General features: G+C 33.7%; 1 protein-coding gene across 2 annotated transcripts in view; it reads right to left on the minus strand.

The window, feature by feature from the left end:
* The window catches only part of LOC142344801 (uncharacterized), a 145434-nt gene that overhangs the window by 105148 nt on the left and 13782 nt on the right, over positions 1 to 26504 (minus strand). The window contains exon 1 of one of the 2 annotated variants that reach the window (XM_075396754.1): positions 17534 to 17790. The exons of the other annotated variant lie outside the window; for it this stretch is intronic. The gene's annotated coding sequence lies outside the window, so the exon portion shown is untranslated. Of the gene's footprint in view, positions 1 to 17533; positions 17791 to 26504 lie in introns of those variants that run through there. 2 annotated transcript variants of the gene reach the window in all.

Raw genomic sequence — 26504 nt, forward strand, 5'->3', positions numbered from 1 at the left:
TCGACTTGACGTCATTGCAATTTTCAAAGTTGCCAGTCATATACAAAATTTTGAAAAATGTTTTTAAAATTATTTTAAAAGGTGTTCCAATTTAGGATAGTTATTTGAAAAAATATTTTTATAAACTGATTTTGAGGGCCTTTAACTTGAGTAATTTAGAATAAATTCAATTTAAACTTGGGATAAAATGCAGAACATACTTAGGGAAGACATAAGTTTGAATAAAAACAAAAATTTTATTCCAACAAACGTTAAAATGAATTGTTATATACGACACGGTTTTAAACAGAAAAGATAACATAAATCACATATTAGGTGTGCGGTAAAAAAAATTTGGGTCATTCCCATTATAGACCCCCGCTTAGTGGTCAGATAACCTATAGCCCCCCAATCATGGTAATTATACCATAATGGAGGCTATAATTTCATGGTGGGCTATAATGGGAAAGAACCAAAAAATTTTGCAGCGGCTAATATAAAACTAACTTAAACGAATAGCAAAAAAATTAAACCATAGTTCTACCACTAAAATGTGTTCAAATACTGTTTCAGAAATTACATGTTAACCTATTGATTAACGCCACTAATTAAAATGTCGAAATCACGGAAGTATTTCTTACTTGTCAATATACGTTAGATTTTTAAAAATGTTTCGGAAGTTTTTGAGCAGGAGATATCCATGGAAACGTTGGCAATGAATTTGTGCGTTCAGCATTAAAAATGAGCTTGAAGACTTGATTTTTCAACCCGTAAAAATTTGATTTCAATGTTCCATCAAGAAGACGTATTTGATCACTAATATTTTTGTATTATTAAAATTTATTTTTCTATTGTAATATTATGATGAAATTGTACCACAGCTGCAAAAGTTCAATTAAAAAGTGATTTTTTTACCTACATAAGTGATTTTTTACCTAAATTTGAACTTTAGACAGAAATAAATTGCTTCGTTGAAAAATAATTGTAGAAAAATGACACTAATTGAATTTAGTATCTCTACAAAACTAATTTGTTAGTTCCGAACGACTAAAGATTAAAAACGTTCAAAATTGAACGTTAAAAGTAACTGGAATCGTTACTATACTCAATAACAAAAGTGAGCGTTGAAATAGCAAAATAACAAGGCATCACTTGACTAGGCTTCTTTGAAGCCTATTGATTACCTGTCAGATCTGAGTGACGTGTTTGTGTTGAATGAAAAACATGTCTTTAGATTTTGAAAACAAATTTAATTAAATTAAATTACCTGTTTTAGATGAGGATTTTCTCTACAAAATTCCAATATCCGTTTCCTTAGAAAATGAAACGAATAGACTAGAAATTGATGGAAATTGAAGAAAAACAAAAGTACTTACAGAGAAAATCTCTGGATAGAAGTCTGAGTTTGCTAGTTTTCCATAAAATCAATAAATTGAGTTAACTACTATCTAGAAAATTCGATCTGAATCTAGTATGTGCAAAAAGTTAAAACTTCACAGCATAGTTCAAAAACAGTTCCCGTTAATATTCACTAGACCACGTAATATCGTATAGGGGAAAGAAAACAATCTATATGACTCCAGTATTCATGCAATTTGTAGAAGACCACCAGATACCCTCGTTTCTCACTTTTATTTCTATTGCATTGGGATTGACCGGAACAGCATTTGTGTGCAATCCTCAGGATTTAATGTCCAAAAACATTCTACAACTGGAAAATCTCAAAGGCGTGGCTTTAGTTGCAATGGCAGGGCTTTGTTTTGCAGCCATGTACGGAAACAGTCGCCGCTTCCCAAAAATATCTCCAATTTGGAGTTGTTTTGGGTTAGTTTTTGGTATTCTTACATGTGGGCTCGTATCCTACAGGCCATGGCGTGTGAACACAAACCAAGCAAATTGCCAGTCATTTTACCTCCATTTATTAGCTCTGGCAGCTTCTGCATTCCAAGTAATGTCTCTTGGATTCAATCTAACCGGGATGGGAATTTTTTCCTCTTCATCTCTATGGATAAAAATTTTTTCACAGGCCTCAGTGAACGGAGTTTTTGCTGTGCGTGTATTGCCGTGACAGCTGTTTAAATGGTTTAGTTTGAGGTAGTAATATTATTTATAAACAATATAGAGGACGTCTATATTTTGCTTTTTCGTAACTTAGATAACAAAGAGAATGAAAATGGAACATGTGCTTTTTGAGCGACCGAAAACCCATTTCGAAGAAAAATATTGGACAATAAAGCCCATTTCCACTTAATAAAGCCCATTCCACAGTTTTAGACACTTTTTGACCGCTCATTTCTAGTAGGGAAGAAGTGAAAAGATATCAGGTACAGTTGAACTAGTGGATTAGATCATACTCAAACAGTGGAAAAACAGTAAGATGGGTACTAATTCTCATCATCAGTTTTTGACCCTTCATTTGAAGCTTTGGGAATTAGTGTTATAGTATATAGCTTTTAAAGTAAGGGTAAAGGAAAAAGTTTCCCCAGGGACAAAAGTAGCCACAATAACAGTGACAGCGATGGCTGTGATTCAGTTACTATCACCAGTCTTTAGCTTCCTTATGCAGTTATGGATGTTCTCAACTGATAACATGTGGAGATCATTGACTGGGATTGTGTTTATTTGTTTGGCTGTTGTAACTCAAGTGACTGTTTTGAGACGGAGAGAACGAGAAATGGAAGACATTGGGAAAATTGGAAACCCAGAAGAAAAAGATAATTAATTAGATTCCAACAGTGCTCCAAAATTAGGTTCCGACATGATGGAAAATGAAAAAGACTTGGATTGGGGATAAAAATGGAGAAAGAAGACGACGGGCGCAAATCTGTGCATTCAAATAAAATTGCGGTCCAGAATTAAAGGAGAATGTCAACGTGAATGTCACAAAATGTGGAAAGAACTTTTGTGATATAGCAGCAATTTTTTCAGGGCCATATCTCTGCTCAGGTCAAATTTTGTAATTCACTATTAATTTCGCAAAAATAATGACATAACAATCTACTGTTTTTCAGAGCATGATTAATTGCTCTCAGAAGAAGTTTGTGGCAATTATATTAGTCCTGTGGTCATTTTAAGCAATTTTTCATTTGACTGATTTTTTGGCTGACTCATTTGACTTTTCATTCTCAAAACCGGATAAAAAGGCAGCGACCAGAGGGCATTAAATGGCCGAGCAGCTCTCTTAGAGCCTTACTTCTTACTGGTCTCTAAGTATAGGTTAGAACAAAGGCTTAGTCGCCCCGAGGACTTAGTGCGCTGACACTTAGGGCGCTTGAGCCCGAGTGCTGGGCACGAGACGTAAGGGGACTAAAGTTTTGTTCTGACGTGTTTAGAGAACCAAAGGGTACGAAAGTCTTGAATTTCGTTTGAAATTGAAATTAAGAGTACAATTTTTCAGATCAGTGAAAGAAAATTTTCCTTCTTAAAAAATACAGGAGTTGGAATAAACCAAACGTCTCCGTCTCCGATAGCAAAGAAGCCAATTATTTATAGCGGTTTCATTCAAGTGTCAAAAGATAGACATTAGGCTCTTTGCTCCGGAGTTTTAGAGTCCGATGAAATCGTACCCTGGATTCTCTAAGTATGTGATTGACCAAAAAATTTTTAATGACAATTTCATGGTGTGAATAGCGGTTCTTATTCTGAAATGTTTGACCCCCTTCGCTCCATTCAGCCCCCCCCCCCCCCCCCAATGCTAGCATCGCTAAGGCTCAGCTGGCTACTACCAAAGCCAATCGCCGGACGGTCGTTTCAGAGCAATTCGCCCGACGCTAGTCGGTTATATTATCAATTATGACTCTTAACCTCGACGTGCTAATTGCTCAAACATTGTAGAGAAACTTTTCCGATTGTTTCATAATTACTTTACAGTTGAAACTTTCCAATTAATTAAAACGTTCTAGTTTAATTTGAAATTTTTAGATTTTTAGGACGCCGAAGTGCAAAATACAAAACGTAGGTATCTGGAGAAGAAATCGCTGTACTGGAATCCAAATAGGACGCCTGAACTTGAACTTTAATGACCCCAAAAGCTATTAGTTAGGCGCTCAAATTTTTATGCTGTCCTAAGAAGTTGGGTTTTATTGGTGCTCTGATTTCTTTCGGCGCTGTTTTGATAAGTGAGTGAGCAAAAAGTCGGAAGCTAACGGAGCGAATGCAGTTGGAAAACGCGTTTTCGGTTGACTAATTCGCAGAGCGGAGAAGAGAGAGAGAGAGAGAGAGAGAGAGAGAGAGAGAGAAAGAGAGAGAGAGAGAGGCTATTCTGTTCAGACCTTCTGTGAAACTGAGCGAGCAATTTAGGTGTGAAAAATTTTACAGAGCCAGCGAAATATTATTTGTGTGCTGCAACTTCAAATGGTTTTGTTAATGAAAAACATATAACACTTGACAGTTTTAAACAAGTCATCTATATTTCAAGTTTATAATTTCAAGCAACCATATTTCAAGTAAAAAGACGGCCGGTGCTCTGATTTCTTCCGGCTCTGTTTTTAGTGAGCGAGCTAAAAACCTCTTCAAAACTAGAGTTGTTTTTGAGTTCTTCATAATTTGCCTATTATTGTCTTGGCAATCGATAGCTTAGGTGATTTCGAAAATCTTTTCACGGTTAGAAAATTAATAAAGTTTCCCTAATTTTCATTGATTTGCTTTTGGTCTAATTCCTTTCTCTTTAGTCGACTTAATTTGGTTACTTTTTCTTTTGATTCTTCCTGTCAGTCAAAACCAGATATTTGGAAGTTTATTTTGTTCGATAAAGCCATCGAGACAATTCAAGAATTCTTCAGGCTTTATCTTTTTACAGGAAATTTTTTTCTTCATGCGATAATTTGACCATGGTTTTACCAAGCGACAGGAGTTTTTGGTACATGTGCCGAGTGGAGTAAAAAAAGCTTCTTGACTTCAAATTTTTGCCAATTTCATCATTTTTGCTCTTTTATATTTTGGCCGGTTTATTGAATAGGCATTATTTGCAATTGAGTGCTTAGATCAGTCAAAAGAGCATCAAAAAACTCATAATGAATTGTACTCTAGTCTTTAAGTGTTCTAAGCAAAAACATTGGCCAGGAGATTTTGAAAGTTTTGTTTGTTTTTGTTTTTAACAACTTGTCTGTTAGTTTTTTTTGCAATTTATATAGAAGCAAGATTTGATTTATTTTTTTAACACTTTAGAGTTTTAATCTGAGCAATTTTGAAACCATGGCTTATAAAATAAATTTCTTCAAATTTTCAACTTTACAAAATATTTTTTGTTTCGAACTCATCTTGTTCAGTATTTCTACAGAACGTAATTTTACTTGTCCGATAGTTTTACAGAATCATAAAAAATTATTAAAAAGAAGTTTTTCCTCTTGTTTAATTTGTTTTGCGTTTGGTTTTGCTTTGGCAAATCGTATTGAGATTTTTTTGTCTGATTACAATTGTTGTTTTGCTCATTGAGAATATAATCTAATGTGTTCAGCAAAATCAGTCCGTATCAAGATGATTTAAGTTTTGATTTGCCAAGTTTGCTCCTTTTTTGAGTGTTTTAGTATTTTTTTTAAATTTTGGATCTCCTGGCAAGTTAGTTAGATTTTTGCGTGCTCTGTCTTTCGTAAGAAAATGATGAGCTATTAAGGAATAAAAATTCTGTAAATATTTCCTTGTTTTAATTAGTATTCAACCGCTTTTGAACAGTTTTTTAACAGCTAAAAAATTATAGCCGATTTTTTCATGCGCCTTTGGTTTATTGCCTCCATTAATTTTTTTAGTATTTTAAGTTAGAAGGTGGGTATTTCTTATTTTATGCGGTAGATAGTGTGTAATCAGCTAGAATAAGTAAAATTTGAACTATTTGGTCTTTGTTGGCGTAGCGCATCGCTAGTTATTGGTTCAAACCAGTTTATATTCAAAATATCAATTTGATAAGCAAAATGTTTTTCGCATAATTTTTTGGCAGTTCCGGCAACAAGTAGTTCAGCAAGAAACGGGAAATATTTTGTACGTAATCTTGAAATCTTTTTAGAAAGGATAACATTTTTTTTGTTCTGACCCACTTTTGTGGGGGAGGAAATATATACTAAAATGTTTTTTTTTGTTCAGTTAATTTTGGCCGATAGATATAATCATTGCAGAGAGTTGTGAGTGGTATCATTAGAAAGCCCGTCCAAAACAGAATATGGAAATAAACTTTCTTTTGATTTTCTTGTTTTACAAGGAATTATCAAGACTCAAAGTTTTGTGAATAGTAGACTATATTTAGTTGCTTTTATTGTTAATTTCTGTTTTTTTACCTAATTTTTGTCGCTTGTGCTTAAATATGTAAAAATTGTTAACGGTAGTGCTCATGATTTAAACTTTAAAGATAAAGGACGGTTGCTAATTTGTCTGATCCGAGTTTTTCAAAATTCAACGTCAAAAATTTGACCAAATATGCTTTTTTAGCCCACTTTCTTTAAATTTGCAGGAAGTAGGCACCTTAACACTGCGGTCAAATTTGTCTTGAATCCCCAAAGAGAGCTAGTTTTACTTCTGTTGGCTTTAAGAGTTCTCTGGAATTATAAGTTTGCCAATTTTTTTTGCAATTTTAAAAACGATAATTATACAAAATGCGTTGTTTTTGAAAATTTGATCTACTCTGCAACCATTTGAAGAATGAGTCTTTCTTAGACGCGTAAAATTGGATCTTTATGGTAAATTAAAAATCACGGCTTGAATTTTTATGGTAACAATTTTTTAGATTTAAATGGGGCGCGGCCTATTTTTTTCAAGAACGATTCCGCATTTATAGTTTTTTATGTAAATTTGTGCAAAATTTTCAAAAAGGGCTCAATTACAGCCAGATATTATTCACAAAAAACAGACTAAGCCAACATATATTGTGGTTTTAGAGTTAAGTCCGTGGTTTTTATGGCTTTGACCAATTGTTTTCATATAGTTTTATGGACATCTTATGTTTTGCTTTCATTTGTTATACTTTTGTAGTCCAATGACCTAGTATCCCCAATCAAAGATCAAATTGGTTTTTTCAAGAGGCATAAGCGAGTCTAGAAAATGGTTTCAGATTTCAGCTCATCTCTCCTATGACTTGAAATTATTTGTTTAAGAAAATGTCGCTGATTTCCTGAACTTTGCGACTATTTTATCTTCTTTCTCTCAATTTCTGAAGTAGTCTGAGTAGAAAGAGGCAGAAAACTAAATCCTGTGAGTTATAAATCAATGTTTCATTGGTTTTGTATTTAAGTAATTGTTTCTTTGTTTCGATACAAGTTTTTTTTAAAATTCTTTTTGAGTATAATTGAACATTTTATAAGTTCAAGTGGGTTCTTTGACGCATTATCACACTATTGGAAACCCAATCTCACTAATAAGAAGTTTTAACTACTTTTGTTTATTCGAACATTTTTTTTCGCGGTTGGTAACATGCTTTGACTGATGGCTTTGCCATCAGTCAGAACCTGTTACTTACTGTTTACTGTTCAATTTTTGGTTATTTACTGTTCAATTTTTGGTTTCTTTTTGTTGTTATTTCTACGTAGTCGATTTACAAGTAAGACTCGTTGAAATTCAGATGAGAAAATTTGATGATTTTCCGTTCTCGCAGATATCTTATAATTATAGTGCCTTGAACAGTGTGGAAGCGTAAATTGATGTGAAATTTTGACTTTTGCCTGTATTTTTTGTTATGTCGTAGTCTCGTGAACAAGTCTCATTTTTGATTAGCCCAATTGGCTTACTGAGGAGTTTCAATTTAATCCATCTCTTGTTGTTGAATAATTATGTCCGTTATGAGCATTGAAATTATTTTCTTCAGAACCGTATTTTGATTTTTGAGCTTCGCATTTTTTAAATCGTTTTTGGTCGATTTGTAGCTTGGTCTCTGTAGATAAAAGTCACAGCCCGTTTCAAGAGCTATAATTTATTTTTTGCTAATAACCGCGAAACAATAGTGGCTATCATTGGGACATCACGTTTTTTTAATTCGTCGTCTTCATTGATGATTTTTACGACATGACTTCTCGGAATTAACTTTTTCAATGACTTCAGTGACTTCTAAAGCTTTGCCATTAAAATTTGTGTGTGACGTCATTTCTGCTTTTTGGTCAACTGCGAGACTTGTTGCACTTAAAAATTTACTTCTTCTGAACTCACTAATGGCCTTTTGAAAATTTTATGAACATTTACTATTTAAAGATAGTGTGCATCTAAGTAGTGCCAAACATATATGCCCTAATTCTTGAGTATTAGGCTTTTGTTTTGATAGTGAATAATAATTTTGAAAAACAATTGAGGGTGTTTTTTTTATGGACCGTATGTGTCATAAAATTGACAGTCCCGATAAAGTTCAAAAAGTCTAGTGGTCTATTAAAGGACTGGTGGTCAATCAGTGTATCTTATTTATTTAGTTTTTGCAATTATTGGGAGACCACAAGCGACTATCGCCGCAATTTTCCGGTAATCTGTCGGATATGTTAACAGTTTTAGTTCCAAACATTTGTCTCTTGGATTTGTAACTACCGTTACCTCGAAATTTCAGAATATGTTTCAGATCGATTTCTTCATTTTAAAGGAATTTTGTTTTCCTTTAAGTTATAACCTTAATGGTAGGCCCCCATTGGCTATAAAATTAAACATTTTTATGCTTTAATGACAAATTGAAGTTTTTGTTTTTAACGGCTTCACTGCCATTTTGGCACCAAGTTTAAATGAGCTTTGTATTTCTGCCGGTACTTGTACTTTTTTGTAGTCATATGACGTACAATTGATAATGAGAGGTTCTAAATTGCTTCCTATAGAGATATATTTGAATAGTTTAATGATTTCAGTTAATATCTATTGACATTAGTTTTTTTTTAATTTAATTGTTTCCAAAAATAGAAACGTATTTTTGAATTTCGCATTTTTTTGCTTTTTTTGTCGACCTGTTACCCAGTGGCAATGAGGGCAGGTCCCATATTTTTTCTAATGAAGTATAGTATAATTTATTTTTTTCTGATGCGAGTTTAATTTTGTTATATTTTGCTTCAATATAGACGTAGAGGTTTGGTCCTAATTAATGATTGTTATTTGATTTTAATACCGTTTTTTCTAGTAGTCCTATAAACAACAAGTTTCATCGGCCCTTCATAAAATGGCTTAAAATTATTCCATTAGTGGTCTGTCGAATGATGCGTGAGTTTTTGAAAGTTTTCTATCTCCTCAATTAAGTCAAGATTGTCGATAAGCGGGGTGGGAACATTATGTGCGTATGCACATTACAGTTGTACTTCTTGTTGTACTTAGTTTCACTTTTTCATTATCATAAGCAATTTGCTTTCATTGACGGATAAATTGCATGAGAGTGTAGGTACCACTGCTTTTGAAGGATGGTTTCAGCAATTAATGAAAACGTATGAGCTTAGTGCAAACTTTTTGCTAGAACGTTCTCTACCAGCAGATTTTTTGACAAAACTGAGAGCATTGAATTTCTGAACTCTCGTCTGACTGATTTTATATTGAACTTTATATGTCGAAATTATCAATGCGTTTTTATACCCCTGATCTAAGGCTGGCCTCTCTTTGCTGAAGCCAGCAATAACCTGGCATGATCACGCACCAATCGTTCTACATTTTGGGATGTAGTTTTGTTCGGGAGGTGCCGGCGTTTCAAGTATTTTCCCAAAACAATTATTGAAGACCGAAAAGTTTCCCCCAGAGCTGTTTAACGATACAAAGGTGGTTACTCAGGTAGCAAAAATTTACCAAAGCTAAGTTGCACAATTTTAATGGAAAGCTTCAGAGTGGTCTAGTATGTTCATTGCTACAGTAGATCAACGACCAATACCAGACTCAGAGAAGACGAGCCATCTGATGACTCTACTGACAGGCAAGGCCAAGTCAGCAGTTTTTGGAATGGGCTATCGCGGACAGTTCAATGGTGCTGCATGAATCAATGTGGAGAAGAAGTTTGGAAAACTTCATGTGATCATCGATGTGCAGCTAGAGAGTATTCGCAATTCTAGTCAGGTGAAACCTCACATCTCAACAAGTCTGGTCAGTTTCTGAGTTATCGTTTCGAATTTGTGAATGTGCTCAAAAAGTACAAGCAGACTGGTGATCTGCAACCAAGCTCGACACTGTATATGGCAGTACCTCAATTTCTCAGAAGCAGAGGTGGTTCTATGATGATGATAAAGCTGAAGACTGGCCCGATCTAATTAGGATTGAACAATGGCTCTTTAGGATAGCATTTTTGTATCAAGGGTTTCCAGCTTTCAAGGGCGAGCGAGAACACCAAGACCAAAGAAGCACAAATAGAGACAAATGGTTCTCGAAATCATCCATTTTCAGTGCTAGTTCGAACGTGGAAGAAACGAAACAAAAGCAAGTGATCACTGTTCATTAGTTGATGGCACTCTCCATTATTCATGGAACTCTCCATTATTCAGTAACATAAGTGTGAATGATCGTTACACAGCTGTGAGGAAGCAGCGCTTATGTTACGGATGTCCAGACAAAGACATGTAATAACAGATTGTAAAGTCAATGTGTGCGGTATCAATGGATGCATCAAGAAGCACAACCCATTGCTTCACTCAGAAAACCAAGTGGAAAAGGGGCAATCTTGTGGTCAACGTAAGCGCATCTACAATCAACCAGATTAACGAAGTTACAAGCTTTCTTCAGATAGTTCCTGTATCGATACAGAATGGTTGCCACAGGCTGAACACATATGCTTTCCTCGATAGTTGAACACTCATAATTGATTTCATGCATCAATCATAGTTTGCAAGAGAAGTTACAAGCCCAAAGTACCAATATTACACTAAGTAAAGCCGCTATACACAGAACGAAGAAGCTGATGACAGAAAAAGTTTCTCTAAAAAAGGGACTACAATCAAAGGTTCATTCAATCGAAGCATTTGCACACTCGTCAATATCATTTGGTAACACAAACCACAACTACAACAAGCAGAAGCTTCAATCATTTGAGTGTACAAAACAACAAATGCTCCAACTTGATTGAAGTTGGCATCATCCGTGACCAAGATGTTTACGAGCTACAACGCCCATTGGACTACAAGATAGGAAAAAGAAAAGAAGTTTTCGCCATTTTAACAGAGCTAGGATGGCTACTCAGTGGACTCATGACGGGCAAGAGAAAACAAAAAGTTTGTAATTTCGCCTGCACAGAAGATGCCAAATTGGCTGAGATTATTCAAACCTGGTGTGACATAGAAACCTATGCTCCCAAATTCAACTTCGTCAGTCAGTGAAAAAAAACAATCGAAGGCACAAAAAATGCTAGATAGTACAATGAAACTTACAAGCGAACAGTACGATGTGTGAATGCTGTGGATTGAACCAGAGCCAAACCTACCGAACAATTACAGCCAGCCTTGGGTCAGTTTTATTCACTGGAGCTAAGGTTCGAAAGGGACCCAAACCTGAACAGTTTGAATCAAATCATTAGATACAGATGTAGAAAAGGGATTAGTAAATATATTGAAAGAGTCCGAAGTGAAATCCATCTTTGGGAAAGAATGGTATTGGCCACACGTCCAGTACTAAACTCAAACAAGTCTGGCAAAATAAGACTTTTTTCCAATGCCGCATCAAAATGCATCAAGTATGCCTAATCGATACGCCACAAACAAGATCTGACCTGCTACACGGGTTGATTGGAACAAAATTCACGTAGGACAAATAGTCCTGACAGCTGGCATCCAATCGATGTTTCTACAACTGCAACTTTCTTAACAGAATGGAAGTTGCTTGAGAATTCTATGGCGTCCTTCAACCAACGAACTCGTTCAAATGTACGAATATTAGCGTCATGCATTTGTAGCTAAGCGTTCTCTATTTTTGTGCAAACTATGCTCTTATAAATGTATCCAACAGCAGCCAAAGCCATACTTAACAAATTTTACACGGATGATTTCATCAAATAAAAAAAATGAAAAAGCAGTTGAAGTCTTCAATCAACTACAACTTTTTCTCCCACAGTATGGATTTGAACTGAAGAAGTGGATTAGAAACAACGAAGCAGTTACAAAAGCAATCCCAGAAGACTTGAAGTCAATCAGCAACGAAGCAAGTCCAAGTGGAACCTAAAACAGAGGAATAATCAGTGCTTGGACTACAATGGACCGTAACTGATGATAGTCTTCATGTGTCGGAGGGTACGAGCAAAGAAATTGAAGCACCTAAAACCCAAAGGAAGGTACTGTCACTGGTATATGCACTATTCGACTCGATCGGATTGTTAGCTCCGTTCAGTGTTTACATGAGACTCCTGAAAAGCATCCGGACTAAGAATGGCCAACATTGGGACAACAAATTGAAGCCTTGTGAAGAAACAGAATTGACTAAGTGGGAGGAGCAACTTCCAATTGTAGCTAAAACAAGCATCAATAGAGGATATTTCAACACAGCGAGGGATAAAACCGAACTTCATATGTTTGCTGACGCATCTATAGACACGATGTGTGCAGTCGCCTATCTACGTTCACAACTAAAACAATACTCAGCTGACTCAACATTTTTCATGGGGAAAGGCAGAGTGGCATCGATGACGCATCTCTCAATAACACGACTGGAACTACAAGGGGCAGCCATGTCAGTGAAGCTGAAAAAACAGAAAGTGAAGGAACATGAAATGAAGGTGAACAGTTGCAGTCTGTGGTCAAACTCAACAACAGTATTGTAGTAGATGCACAGCTCACATTGTAAACAACGAGTGTTTGAAGCCAATTGAATAGCTAAGATACTGGATACAACTGATGTTTCACAGTGGAAAAATGTGAGCGGTATCAACAATCGAGCGGATATTGGCACCAGAGCAATCAACATCGAGGAACTCATGAGAAGGCGGTTGCTAATTGAACTGTTCTCATTGAAACGACCAGAAAGCGAATGGCCAGAGCTAGTTAACCTAATTTTTGTCTCAGATGAAGAGAACATACCTCATCAGTCTTCATGATACAGGCTGAAAAGAAAAAAGCTGTTATTCATTGGGAACGATTCAGTAATTTGAAAAGACTAGTGAATACAATGACATACGTACACTGATCATTGAGCAAATACAAACCAGCAACTTTTGTATTCGGTGTTGAAGAAAGAGAAAACGCAAATTTCTTCAAGTTACTACAGCTTGAACAGTTTGGTGAAGAAAAAAAATCTCTGAAAACTGAAAAGGAAGTTCCAAAGGGCCCACAAGTCTCATTTTTCCTGGATGAGCATGGACTTATTCCTGCAAAAAACAAAATAGGCAAAAGTCAATTGGTCTTCAACGCAAAGCATCTAATGTTGCTACATTGGTACTATCATGTGGTTGAATTGTACTTACGAAACGAGCACAAGGACAATCAACACGAAGGCACCAACCATGTAAGAAAACTTGTTCAGCAAAAGATGTGGATCCCAGGCATACGAAACGCTAAAGATCTAACAAGAACAAGTGTTTTACCTGCAGAAAAGGCAGAACTAAAACTATAACACTATTAATGGCCAACCTACCCAAAAAACGGTTAGATGCTTCAACGGCCTTTACAAATATTGGACTTGACTACTTTGGTCCTTTCTCTAAGATTATTTAGCGAAGAAACGAAGAGCGCTGGTGCTGTCTGTTCATATGTCTAAATATGAGAGCGGTGCATATAGAAGCGGTACCAAAGTTGAAAACAGACAGTTGTCTCAAAGACACTATCCGATTTTGTGCGCAAAAAGGCAAACGGAGTACAATCATCAGCGACAACAGGACAAATTTAGTCAGAGCTGAGAATTTGCAGAATACTTTGCGGCATGGAAAAAAGAAGAGATCGAAGAACATCGAATTCAACGAGGAATCAGATAGAAATTCAACCCAACCACTGCACCTATTGTACAGGAGGGGAACAGTTGGTGAGAAATTGCAATAAAGCAAAATATACAGTGTTGGGGAACAAATCGGTCACCGGAGACGTTCTTTCAACTACGATGTGTATTGTTGAGCAGACATTTAACGCAAGACAGTTAACTCCAGTCAGTTCGGACGTTAAAGACTTAGAAGCATTGACTCCCAATCACTTCTTGCTTGGCAGCAAAAACGTGCAATCACCCTATCTACCATGCGCTAAGAAATTTGTCGCTCATCAAAAGCTGTTTCAAGATACCGAAGCCTAAGGAAATCTCATGTGGGACAGATTTCGTAAGGAGTATCTGCCAACTCTGAAAAATGGGCAAAAACGGCGATCTACAGCAAAGGAAACCCCTAAAAAAGGCAATGTCGTTTGGTTGATCGAAGTCAGCAGGAAGCAATGATATCAAAATGTGTGTCAAGTTAGGAAGACCATCAATGGGTCTGAAGAAGTGATTCGATCAGCGATAGTTCAAAAAAAACGACGGAGTTTACAAGAGACCAGAAAGAAGCTCGCCCCTGTAATACAGGAAAGAGATGTTTCCGAAATGGAAAGCACGGCCAGCGATGTTGAAGCTACGCTTCACGCTAAACTAAAAAATGACTGTCGAATCAAGCAATGAAGTTAGAATAGCATGACAAGCGAAATTAAACGGTACATTCTACCGCAGCCATAATAAATTGTTAATTTTTGTCAACATTTATACTTAGTAACTATAATTAGTACGCAATCGTCATACATGAAGCAAAACTGAAGCTAGAACTATCTCACTATCATCAAAATAACATCAGCTCTTAACAAAAATGCATCAGATTCTTTGCAATTGGTTTGTGAAACAACTTGTTGTTGATACACATTATTCGACAAAATTTCTACATGGTTATCGAACTTACCATGACATCTCTTTTCACTGGAAAACAACGTTATGGAAAACAGTTCACATTTTGTCCCCATTCTTTTCAACAACCAATTAGATGCAAATTTGACATGTAAACTCACGTGACTCATGGCATAAAAGAAAAAACTACCAAAAATCAATTGAATTTTGCAATTTTGGTCATTTAGAACAGGGCATATTGAAGCACAGTTCTTTGAGCGGCAAAATTACTTGCTATTATGTCTTGTATCTGTAAATCATCTTAGTAATTGTACAGTTTTCACTTAATTTGAATTCTGAATGGAGAATTAATTTTGATGCTCTCCAGCGTTCCTGAAATGAAAATTAACATTGATATTCTCAAAGAAAGATAAACTTTGAGCAAAGCATAATTTCAGCTTCTTTTAATGGTTTTAATAAATTCTAATCAGGTTCGACATTGGTCTTAGTCGAAACCAATAGAGAGTTGCTATTGTGGGAATTAGAAAAAATTGTTTCAATTTGAATTATTTTGTTGCTCTGAGCGAAACAAGATGTTAAACAGCAAAGCTGAGCGATTATTTTTTGAGACTAATTGAGCAACTGTTAGTGGAAAGGTGTTTACAGTTTGGCTGATAAGACGGTTCACAAAAAATAACTGCAATAGCTCAATATCCGGACAGATTTGAAACCGTTGAAACGATTTGGGCAATGTAAAGTTTTCCCTGTCTTTGATAGGAGAGTAGCCGTTACATTTGGTCCACCGACCCGGAAAGTGGAAGGCAAGCTGCTTTCCAATCTGATGAAAGGAGTGCCGAAGTAACCCAAAAACAAAAATCAAACGAATCAACAGCAGAAAGCCAGTGAGGCGAACAGAAGAATGCCATAAAAAAATGAAGTGCGAACCCTGCTTAAAAGCAAGAACAAAGCAACAGCAAACAGCAGCCAGGCATTTCGATTTTTGTCAACAGATTATGTACAATACGTCTACCATACCAGCCAGCACGAATCCCATACGACAAGAAGTTTCATTATTTAGTGGATGAAGCTAACACCAAACTAAGGCTTGGCTACAAGATAATTAAAGATTCAGATCAACCCAACAAACTAAAGGTTCTCTATCAACAGACTGTTCATCTGCTGGAGGAGAAAATACGCAAACAACTTCAGCGTCGAAACAAGCTTGAACCCTACACAGGAGATTTCGTTGAAGAACATCTGAAAGAAGCAAGGGAATGCAAAGCAAGTTCGAACTATCATTGGCCTGCATATATAAGTAAAGGCACGCAACCAGCATTGAATGCAGAGCAAAGCAACGCAGCTCAAGCAGTGAACGACAGTGCATCAAATGAACGAAGCGGAGAATTGGTGGCGCAATTTTTTTTCAACACAGTGGTTGCAGTAGAGGTCAAAAGAAGAAAATTGAACATTGAGATTTACAGATGCAGCCTTATCACAGAGGCATTTTCTCAGAAGCATTAGAGGCATTAGATTGTCTGAGTTTGAGCTAATTGTGAACAGTATTGAGCTCAACAGCTGTTAGCTCAGTAGTGGAATTCGTTATAGTTGTATTTACGTAAAACAAAACTCCGTTTTCGAGCACTTTATGACACTTAAAAAAGCGTAACCTCTTCTATTAATAAGAATTAATAGAATTCTGTTTTGATCGGTTATGAGCTCAACGTTGTAAATAACAGAACCTGTACACTTTTAGACAGTTTCTTCGTGTATCGATTCAATTTTTCAAAAACTTTCAGAGATATGTCTTTTCTAGTTCTCACATAAAATGTCGATGGGCTAAAATTGGCACAACCTAGAAAGGCTGGCAAAAAATTCTAACACGCAAAGAAATTTGATGCTGGGAACAATAACCATAGCGTCCTTAGAACTATTGTTTTGTGTATGTTCAACACTACAGAATATATAGCCCATTTTCTCTGCAAATTTTTCCTAGCCCTTCTGGTGACAAGCCCCTCAAAATGGAAATATAGACATATTCAATCGCTCTGCGTTAGGATGAAAAGACCCATAAAAAAAATCGGCTCGAAAATAGAATTCAGAAGATGGCATTGCAGTCCGTTGTTATCTAATAATTGGCACATTTAAGAAATAGTTCACTGTATGAATTAATTGACCAAATCCTTGGATTCTGCAGTAAGCACATTCCGATCTTCGGATCTTGAAATAAACTTTTGAGTTTGCTAACAAATTTTGTAATTATTTATCGAGCAATGGGCATTAGCATGCAATTTAATTTCAACAAATATTTTAGTTTAAAACTATTCCTAATTTCTTGAATTTTGCGGAAAACACTTAGGGGCAGTTCAGCTAAGTAATAAAGTTCCAGTTGTAATATTTCCGGAAAAAAACAAGCCAAACTGTTGAGGGCTAAATTGCCGAGAGAAATCTCAACTAAGTTATTAGCAAAAAAGCCCGGAATAACTAATGTGCCTCATAATAATTGATGAAAACAACGTTTATAACAAATCTCTGTGTTTACCAAGCCCTTTTGAAGTTCCACCAGCGTAGGAAATAGGCTAATAGATCGAGAGGCTTGATTTTCTTCAGTAACTGTCATCGTTTATAAAGACTAGATATAATCTGAATCGATCTATACTAAAATTTACTCTTAAGAATTGAAGCGGCAATTTTAGCTAGCTGCCGAAATTAATCCAAAGCACTTTCTTCTTTCTTTCTTTCTATCACATTAATCAAAATGCACTCCATTGTGATATCTTAGCAAGAAAGAATGCTTTTCTCTAAAAAACATTTGAAAATAGAATTTAGTTCAAAAAATTTTTTCATGCTGAATACTTAAAAATTTAAAAATAACTGTGAGTACTCTTACCTTATATGGAAACACTGAGGGTTTTTGATGGCTTGTTCTGTCTAGGGAAATAAAAGTGGCGTCAATTATATAAAAAAAGAAGGGCTACAGTTGCAACAGGAAAAACTGCAGTAGTAGAAATAGCAGTGGTGTGGTGGTATAAACAACAGCAAGGGTAACAATGGTCTGCTTTTATTTTCAGTTTACCCTATGCAACTACCGAGTATTTGTTGTGAGGAACGGCTGCTCAAATTAACAATGGAATTAAAATTTCCCGTAATCTTATCTCTGTGGGTGTAAACCATTGGGGCCGGGACAAGGAGAAAATTCTTCCCTATTTTTGACCATCGTAATAGCCATTAATGCTACGAGAACAACAGGCCGAATAGCAAGCGTGAAAACGTGAAAAACAACTTTACTGTAGTATGAACAACAAAACCAACAAAACAGCGGCGCCGCGGTATTTATGGCTGTTTTGCAGTTTCTTCAAAGAAATTTCATAAAAATGATAACACAAAACCAGGGTGGCTGCAAAAATTTACTACATGCCGCTGAAATTATGTGCAGACAAGTCTACGATACATGAACAATTTTTCCAGTCGTAAAGTTGGAATATTTTTAGTTCACACAATCAAACAATAGTATTGATATTATTTTGCCTTGAGACACGGGAAACTGAATGCTATCTGAAAAATGGCTTGGGAGAACAATTACTGTCAATTTTCAGCTGCCCAAACCCTGATTAGACCTTTTCAATGGGCTTTCAAAGGGGGTTAATAAAAGCCATTCATACAATCACTCTCCCATTCATTCAACTGATTACACTGTTTTGTTCACGTGCAGTGAAGCAACGCTACGCAAGTCGAAGTTACAATAAGACAGCCAAAAGACAAACAACGATAACCAACAAAACATCCCTAAATGCCAAAAATATACAAAGTAAAAAGTAGCTGTACATTGGCACATTATCAAAAAGGCGCAAAAAAAAATCTAGAAAACAATTTGCTCGTTATATTTTGATCAATTCTGCTGTGTGACTTTTTCATTTTCGGCTATTCGCAACCACTGAATCTGCAAAATAAAATTAATATTGCCTATTTCAAATATTTAACTTAATTGACCTCTTATCTTTTTTTTATTTGGTAATCCAAATAGTTGTATATAGTTGAACTGAGTGTTTTGAGTAACCAGGTTGATTAATTGAAATCAGAGCATATAAAAAAATCTTACGTTTCTTGAGTTTTAACAAAACGGCAAAAAAATAAAAGAAATTGCATGTCCCAGACTGTTTTTTAATATAAAGCTTGTAATTTTACCCTCGCCTTTGACGAAGAAAATTGCATCATTTCAAACATCTATGTAGTGCAGTTTAAACCAGAACTAAAATTTTAAGAACTCAAGTTTCATTATGTTAGAAAAAAGGTTTCGTGAAACTGTTGAAATTAAAATATTATTCAACAAATTATATATTAAACTACAGACCAATTTCCAGCCAGGGAAGTGAGATTAAAAATGGTAAAAATTAAGTGTTTGATTAATTTGTAATTACAAGAAGAGAAATTAACAAAAACCAAGAGCAGGGCTAGTATAAATTGTATGACAAGTCTACCTCAATTGCATAGAAAATAGTTTTTTACTGCTAACTTTGAGTTGAAAATTGTGTTCAAAGTTTTGCTATAAATAACATAAAAAAAAATTCAAGTATTAACTTAACATCAATTACGAGATTGTTGTCCTCTGAAAACATTAAGAATTAGTTCTTGAAAAACTATATATCTTCAAAATACAGATAATAACACAGAATTATCAAATTTTACATATTATTCAGTCAAGTCTACGATACATGAACAATTTTTCCAGCCGTAAAGTTGGAATATTTTTAGTTCACACAATCAAACAATAGTATTGATATTATTTTGCCTTGAGACACGGGAAACTGAACGCTATCTGAACAATGGCTTGGGAGAACAATTACTGTCAATTTTCAGCTGCCCAAACCTTGATTAGACTTTTTCAATGGGCTTTCAAAGGGGGTTAATAAAAGCCATTCATACAATCACTCTCCCATTCATTCAACTGATTACACTGCTTTGTTCACGTGCAGTGAAGCAACGCTACGCAAGTCGAAGATACAAAAAGACAGCCAAAAGACAAACAACGATAACCAACAAAAAATCCCTAAAAGCTAAAACTATACAAAATAAAAAGTAGCTGTACATTGGAACATTATCAAAAAGGCGCAAACAAAATCTAGAAAAAATTTTGCTCGTTATATTTTGATCAATTCTTCTGTGTGACTTTTCAATTTCGGCTATTCGCAACCACTGAATCTGCAAAATAAAATTAATATTGACTATTTCAAATATTTAACTTAATTGACCTCTTATCTTTTTTTTATTTGGTAATCCAAATTGTTGTATATAGTTGAACTGAATGTTTTGAGTAACCAGGTTGATTAGTTGAAATCAGAGCATATAACAAACTTACATTTCTTGAGTTTCAACAAAATGGCAAAAAAAAACATAAGAAATTACACGTGCCAGACTGTTTTTTAATATAAAGCTTGTAATTTTACCCTTGCCTTTGACGAAGAAAATTGCATCATTTCAAACATCTATGTAGTGCAGTTAAAACCAAAATTAAAAGTTTAAGAACTCAAGTTTCAATATGTTAGAAAAAAGGTTTAGTGAAACTGTTGAAATTAAAAAATTAAACAAATTATAAATTATGCTACAGACCAATTTCCAGCAAGGGAAGTGAGATTTAAAAATGGTAAAAATTAAGTGTTTGATTAAGTTGTAATTACAAGAAAAAAACTAACAAAACCCAAGAGCATGGCTAGTATAAATTGTATGACAAGTCTACCTCAATTGCAAAGAAAATAGTTTTTTACTGCTAACTTTGAGTTGAAAAATGTGTTCAAAGTTTTACTATAAATAATATCAAAAAAAATTCAATTATTAACTTAACTTCAATTATGAGATTGTTGTCCTCTGAAAACATTAAGAATTAGTTCTTGAAAAACTATATATCTTCAAAATACAGATAATAACACAGAATTATCAAATTTTACATATTATTCAGTCAAGTCTACGATACATGAACAATTTTTCCAGCCGTAAAGTTGGAATATTTTTAGTTCCACAATCAAACAATAGTATTGATATTATTTTGCCTTGAGACACGGGAAACTGAACGCTATCTGAAAAATGGCTTGGGAGAACAATTACTGTCAATTTTCAGCTGCCCAAACCTTGATTAGACCATTTCAAGGGGCTTTCAAAGGGGGTCAAAAAAAGCCATTCATACAATCACTCTCCCATTCATTCAACTGATTACACTGCTTTGTTCACGTGCAGTGAAGCAACGCTACGCAAGTCGAAGATACAAAAAGACAGCCAAAAGACAAACAACGATAACCAACAAAAAATCCCTAAAAGCTAAAACTATACAAAATAAAAAGTAGCTGTACATTGGAACATTATCAAAAAGGCGCAAACAAAATCTAGAAAAAATTTTGCTCGTTATATTTTGATCAATTTTTCTGTGTGACTTTTTCATTTTCGGCTATTCGCAACCACTGAATCTGCAAAATAAAATTAATATTGCCTATTTCAAATATTTAACTTAAATGACCTCTTATCTTTCTTTTTGATTTGGTAATCCAAATTGTTGTATATAGTTGAACTGAATGTTTTGAGTAACCAGGTTGATTAATTGAAATCAGAGCATATAAAAAAATCTTACGTTTCTTGAGTTTTAACAAAATGGCAAAAAATATAAGAAATTGCATGTGCCCGACTGTTTTTTAATATAAAGCTTGTAATTTTACCCTCTCCTTTGACGAAGAAAATTGCATCATTTTAAACATCAATGTAGTGCAGTTTAAACCAAAATGAAAATTTTAAGAACTCAAGTTTCATTATGTTAGAAAAAAGGTTTCGTGAAACTGTTGAAATTAAAATATTATTCAACAAATTATAAATTATGCTACAGACCAATTTCCAGCAAGGGAAGTGAGATTAAAAAATGGTAAAAATTAAGTGTTTGATTAAGTTGTAATTACAAGAAGAAAAATTAACAAAAACCAAGAGCAGGGCTAGTATAAATTGTATGACAAGTCTACCTCAATTGCAAAGAAAATAGTTTTTTACTGCTAACTTTGAGTTGAAAATTGTGTTCAAAGTTTTTCTATAAGTAACATTAAAAATTATTAAGTATTAAGTTAACATCAATTACGAGATTGTTGTCCTCTGAAAACATTAAGAATTAGTTCTTGAAAACCTATATATCTTCAAAATACAGATAATAACACAGAATTATCAAATTTTACATATTATTCAGTCAAGTCTACGATACATGAACAATTTTTCCAGCCGTAAAGTTGGAATATTTTTAGTTCACACAATCAAACAATAGTATTGATATTATTTTGCCTTGAGACACGGGAAACTGAACGCTATCTGAAAAATGGCTTGGGAGAACAATTACTGTCAATTTTCAGCTGCCCAAACCTTGATTAGACCTTTTCAATGGGCTTTCAAAGGGGGTCAATAAAAGCCATTCATACAATCACTCTCCCATTCATTCAACTGATTACACTGCTTTGTTCACGTGCAGTGAAGCAACGCTACGCAAGTCGGAGATACAAAAAGACAGCCAAAAGACAAACAACGATAACCAACAAAAAATCCCTAAAAGCTAAAACTATACAAAATAAAAAGTAGCTGTACATTGGAACATTATCAAAAAGGCGCAAACAAAATCTAGAAAAAATTTTGCTCGTTATATTTTGATCAATTTTTCTGTGTGACTTTTCAATTTCGGCTATTCGCAACCACTGAATCTGCAAAATAAAATTAATATTGACTATTTCAAATTTTTAACTTAATTGACCTCTTATCTTTTTTTTTATTTGGTAATCCAAATTGTTGTATATAGTTGAACTGAATGTTTTGAGTAACCAGGTTGATTAATTGAAATCAGAGCATATAAAAGAATCTTACGTTTCTTGAGTTTTAACAAAATGGCAAAAAATATAAGAAATTGCATGTGCCCGACTGTTTTTTAATATAAAGCTTGTAATTTTACCCTCTCCTTTGACGAAGAAAATTGCATCATTTTAAACATCTATGTAGTGCAGTTTAAACCAAAATTAAAATTTTTAGAACTCAAGTTTGATTATGTTAGAAAAAAGGTTTCGTGAAACTGTTGAAATTAAAATATTATTCAACAAATTATAAATTATGCTACAGACCAATTTCCAGCAAGGGAAGTGAGATTAAAAAATGGTAAAATTTAAGTGTTTGATTAAGTTGTAATTACAAGAAGAAAAATTAACAAAAACCAAGAGCAGGGCTAGTATAAATTGTATGACAAGTCTACCTCAATTGCAAAGAAAATAGTTTTTTACTGCTAACTTTGAGTTGAAAATTGTGTTCAAAGTTTTTCTATAAGTAACATTAAAAATTATTAAGTATTAAGTTAACATCAATTACGAGATTGTTGTCCTCTGAAAACATTAAGAATTAGTTCTTGAAAAACTATATATCTTCAAAATACAGATAATAACACAGAATTATCAAATTTTACATATTATTCAGTCAAGTCTACGATACATGAACAATTTTTCCAGCCGTAAAGTTGGAATATTTTTAGTTCACACAATCAAACAATAGTATTGATATTATTTTGCCTTGAGACACGGGAAACTGAACGCTATCTGAAAAATGGCTTGGGAGAACAATTACTGTCAATTTTCAGCTGCCCAAACCTTGATTAGACCTTTTCAATGGGCTTTCAAAGGGGGTCAATAAAAGCCATTCATACAATCACTCTCCCATTCATTCAACTGATTACACTGCTTTGTTCACGTGCAGTGAAGCAACGCTACGCAAGTCGAAGATACAAAAAGACAGCCAAAAGACAAACAACGATAACCAACAAAAAATCCCTAAAAGCTAAAACTATACACAATAAAAAGTAGCTGTACATTGGAACATTATCGAAAAGGCGCAAACAAAATCTAGAAAAAATTTTGCTCGTTATATTTTGATCAATTTTTCTGTGTGACTTTTCAATTTCGGCTATTCGCAACCACTGAATCTGCAAAATAAAATTAATATTGACTATTTCAAATTTTTAACTTAATTGACCTCTTATCTTTTTTTTTATTTGGTAATCCAAATTGTTGTATATAGTTGAACTGAATGTTTTGAGTAACCAGGTTGATTATTTGAAATCAGAGCATATAACAAACTTACATTTCTTGAGTTTTAACAAAATGGCAAAAAAAAACATAAGAAATTACACGTGCCAGACTGTTTTTTAATATAAAGCTTGTAATTTTACCCTTGCCTTTGACGAAGAAAATTGCATCATTTCAAACATCTATGTAGTGCAGTTAAAACCAAAATTAAAAGTTTAAGAACTCAAGTGTCAATATGTTAGAAAAAAGGTTTCGTGAAACTGTTGAAATTAAAATATTAAACAAATTATAAATTATGCTACAGACCAATTTCCAGCAAGGGAAGTGAGATTTAAAAATGGTAAAAATTAAGTGTTTGATTAAGTTGTAATTAGAAGAAAAAAACTAACAAAAACCAAGAGCATGGCTAGTATAAATTGTATGACAAGTCTACCTCAATTGCAAAGAAAATAGTTTTTTACTGCTAACTTTGAGTTGAAAAATGTGTTCAAAGTTTTACTATAAATAATATCAAAAAAAATTCAATTATTAACTTAACATCAATTATGAGATTGTTGTCCTCTGAAAACATTAAGAATTAGTTCTTGAAAAACTATCTATCTCCAAAATACAGATAATAACACAGAATTATCAAACATTACATATTTTTCAGTATTTTGTAAAAAGATTTACATTACAAAAAGTCCGACAGCGGAACTTGAGATAGAAAATTTGCTAAGATAGGTATTTTTTTAGACTTCTCCCGCAAGAAATAAAATTAACAAAATTCCAGAGCAGGGCTAGTATCAATTGTATGAAAATTCTACCTCAACGGCAAAAAAAGAATTTTTTGTTTCCTGCTAGCGCTGAGTTGAGGAATTGGGCTCAAAGTTGAACTACAAAAAACATTCAAAAAGTTTCAACAGATATTACCAATTTAATATCGTTTACAAAATTGTTGTCCTCTGAAAACAACAAAAAGAATTAATTCTTGAAAATTTAAATATCTGCAAAATATAGAAAAAAAACAGAAACTAAAGTTTACTAATTATTCAACAGAAAATAAATTGAACTAATAAAACCCAGCGAAGGGCTACATAACCAACGACGGCTGAGAACCTTGAAATGGAAAATTTGCTAAATTATGTCTTTTTTCATATTGTTACAACGTGAAGTCAAACAAAAAAACCAAGAGCGTGGATATTATAAACTGTACAAAAAATCTGCTTCAAATGCAATTCGCAAGGAAAAGTAGTTTTTTTTTTCACTGCTAATTTTAATTTACTAATTGGATCCAAAGTTTAACTAGAAACACCTCAATAGGAGATTGAATAAATTAACTTTGAATAAAACATCATTTACAAAAGTGTCCATTGGAAAGAACAAAAAATAACTATTTCATGAAATACTATATATATTTATATATATATATATATATATATATATATATATATATCTGCAAAAATACAGAAAATAAAAAACAGTAAATAATTTTTACATACTATTCAAAACAAAAAAGACCTACATATTAATTTCAAGCTGACCAACTTAAAATAGAAAATTGGCTAATCTGAGTACTTCATTAGTTTGTTATTACAAAAAAGTAATATCAACAAAAAAACTCAGACCAGGGCTAGTATATATTATATTAGATTGTTGTCCTCTGAAAACATTAAAAATTAGTTCTTCAAAAACTATATATCTTCCAAATACAGATAATAACAAAGAATTATCAAATATTACATATTTTTCAGTATTTTGTAAAAAGATTTACATTACAAAAAGTCCGACAGCGGAACTTGAGATAGAAAATTAGCTAAGATAGGTATTTTTTTAGACTTCTCCCGCAAGAAATAAAATTAACAAAATTCCAGAGCAGGGCTAGTATCAATTGTATGAAAATTCTACCTCAACGGCAAATAAAGAATTTTTTGTTTCCTGCTAGCGCTGAGTTGAGGAATCGGGCTCAAAGTTGAACTACAAAAAAAACATTCAAAAAGTTTCAACAGATATTACCAATTTAATATCGTTTACAAAATTGTTGTCCTCTGAAAACAACAACAAGAATTAATTCTTGAAAATTTAAATATCTGCAAAATATAGAAAAAAAAACAGAGACTAAAGTTTACTAATTATTCAACAGAAAATAAATTGAACTAATAAAACCCAGCGAAAGGCTACATAACCAACGACGGCTGAGAACCTTGAAATGGAAAATTTGCTAAATTATGTCTTTTTTTATATTGTTCCAACGTGAAGTCAAACTAAAAAACCAAGAGCGTGGATATTATAAACTGTACAAAAAATCTGCTTCAAATGCAGTTCGCAAGGAAAAGTAGTTTTTTTCCACTGCTAATTTTAATTTACTAATTGGATCCAAAGTTTAACTAGAAACACCTCAATAGGAGATTGAATAAATTAACTTTGAATAAAACATCATTTACAAAAGTGTCCATTGGAAAGAACAAAAAATAACTATTTCATGAAATACTATATATATATATATATATATATATATATATATATATATCTGCAAAAATACAGAAAATAAAAAACAGTAAATAATTTTTACATACTATTCAAAACAAAAAAGACCTACATATTAATTTCAAGCTGACGAACTTAAAATAGAAAATTGGCTAATCTGAGTACTTCATTAGTTTGTTATTACAAAAAAGTAATATCAACAAAAAAACTCAGACCAGGGCTAGTATTTATTATATTAGATTGTTGTCCTCTGAAAACATTAAGAATTAGTTCTTGAAAAACTATATATCTTCAAAATACAGATAATAACACAGAATT

This window comes from Convolutriloba macropyga, chromosome 8 (assembly GCF_964194025.1).
Source record: "Convolutriloba macropyga chromosome 8, txConMacr16.3, whole genome shotgun sequence".
In the NCBI taxonomy this organism is placed as follows: Eukaryota; Metazoa; Xenacoelomorpha; order Acoela; family Convolutidae; genus Convolutriloba; species Convolutriloba macropyga.